The sequence below is a fragment of the Engraulis encrasicolus genome, chromosome 10 (assembly GCF_034702125.1).
Source record: "Engraulis encrasicolus isolate BLACKSEA-1 chromosome 10, IST_EnEncr_1.0, whole genome shotgun sequence".
In the NCBI taxonomy this organism is placed as follows: domain Eukaryota; kingdom Metazoa; phylum Chordata; class Actinopteri; order Clupeiformes; family Engraulidae; genus Engraulis; species Engraulis encrasicolus.
The window spans coordinates 31,764,711-31,766,979 of record NC_085866.1 but is presented as its reverse complement, the minus strand read 5'-3'; the positions used below and the strand labels follow the sequence as shown (position 1 = coordinate 31,766,979).

General features: G+C 46.1%; 1 pseudogene; it reads left to right on the top strand.

Moving 5' to 3' along the window:
* The first annotated feature begins 529 nt into the window (after window positions 1–529).
* On the top strand, window positions 530–1,553 carry LOC134457442 (uncharacterized; annotated as a pseudogene).
* Window positions 1,554–2,269: the final 716 nt, after the last annotated feature.

Sequence of the window (2,269 nt, the reverse complement as noted above, 5' to 3'; positions counted from 1 at the left end):
CCCCAGTGAGGCAGACCAGCCTTTCATTACTGGATTTTTCTCGGTTAAAGATGCACAATACAATTCCACCCACCCACAGCAAAAAGCCATCACAAATGCAATCCTGTCTGATTTAGTCATTGGTTGCAACATACCCCTTTCTGTAGTGGAAAACGGACATTTCCGCAAGTTTTTATGTGTGGTTGACCATAAATACAAGCCCATTTGCCGACGAACCCTGACCAGCAATGTGGCTACCCTGGCTGCTGAATGCCAAAATAGGCCAAAGGAGCAACTGAAGAAAGTTGACCACCTGTCCGTAACCATTGACATTTGGTCAGACAGGGTAATGAGGGGGTTCCTGGGTGTCACAGTCCATTACATATATCAGGAGCAGCAGGACGTACATCTGAGGTCCAGTCTACTGTCATGCAGCCGATTTAAAGGACAGCACACTGCTGAGCGCATATGTGAACAGTTTGAAAGCATTTGCCAAGAGTACACTATCAAACACAAGCTTGACTTCATTCTCTCCGACAATGTTGCCAATATGAAGAAGGCCTTCACTGTGTGCTTCCCCACCGAGGATGAAGATAGGGAGGATGATGAGGACGATCCGGAGCTGTGGCACGACCTGTCCACGCAAGAAATGGAGGAAGTGAACACCACACTGGCAAAACAAACATGGCTCCAATGTTTGGCACATTCTCTCCAGCTTGTGGTCAGTGACGGCTTGAAGGAGACCAGAGCCCTTGTACCAACACTGGCCAAGCTCACCAAACTGAGTTCACTGCTGCACACCAGCACAACCTTTAAAGATCTGTTTGAGGCTGCATTTGGTGAAAGGGGTATCCCAGCAGCAGTGAGTACCAGATGGAACTCTCGTCTGAGACAGGTATAGTAGAATTTTCAGATTATATATTATATGTACATACACTATATTGTCTGTGTGTATAGGTATGTATGTGGATATACATGTTTACTCTCAGTCTGGTTAAATTTACTGTAACACCAGGATCTGTAAGGCTGAGAGCTGGGTGAGAATGGGCTAATTAGTAAAGAATCTGCCTCTGGCATGGCCAGAATTGGCAGGGTGGGGGGCAGGGCCGATTTAATCAGGGTGAGAATGCAGATTTCATCGACTATGTGCCAGTCTAAATCTTTAATTTCCCCACACAGGTAAGCGCCCTCCTCCAGTGTAATGCCCAAAAGCTGAGTAATGTGCTCCAACAGGCCGGACACAACGAACTCCTGATGTCGCAAAGGGAGTGGACTTTTCTGAAGGAGCTATCCAACTGGCGCCATTCCAAGAAGCCACAAACCTGACTCAGGGGGAGAATGTGGTTACCATCAGCTTCGTTGTCCCGTCCGTCCTTGCCCTAAACCACCATCTGGAGCCACTCAAAGACGTGGGACACCTGAAGGGCCTGGTTAGGGCACTGCAATCCTCTTTGAGGAGAAGATTTAGAGGAATCTTCCTCAATGTGCAGATGGAGACAGGAGATGGAGTTCCAGCACCATTCTCAGATCCGGTTTATCTCAAAGCTGTGGCTCTGGATCCGGCCCTCTCTTGAGTAGCATCCAACTGCAGTTTGCAGAAGTGGGCAGGTCTGGATTTCTGAGATCCCGCCCCTCCCATTTTGGATCTCGCCCCTCCTATTTTTCCTATTATAGTAGTCTGTACAGTCCCACACCATCCCGACGTCACCCTATTTGAGAATTTGCGCCAAATGTCTTCTCCGGCGAATGCATAGTCTAGCCCTACACTATTCTATGCACACAGCTTGTATCGTGTCTCGTCGTTTGGAGTGCTAAATAAATGTATTTACTAAACACTGGACATAGAATCATTCATCAATCATAACAGGATATTCGATGGCGGTAGGCCCAAGTGTAGCACACCAGCATACATTGATGACTCTTATAGCTGCTTTGGACAATAATAATGCCTATGTAGGCTAATTGCGGTGTGAAGTGGTTTGTATTATGTCTCGTCGTTGGTTAAGTAAATATATTTACTAAACACTGGACATAGAATCATTCGTCAATCATAATAGCGCACCATATTTGAGAAATGGACCCAAATTATCTGGCGAATGCAGTAGGCTTATTCTATGCACACAGCTTGTTATCGTGTCTCGTCGTTTGAAGTGTTAAGTAAATATATTTAGACCTAGCCTACTAAACACTGGACATAGAATCATCCATCAATAGCGAATGCGTTACCCTGTATTCTAGGGAGATTGTATCGTGTCTCGTCGTTTGGAGTGTTAAGTAAATAGGCCTACAT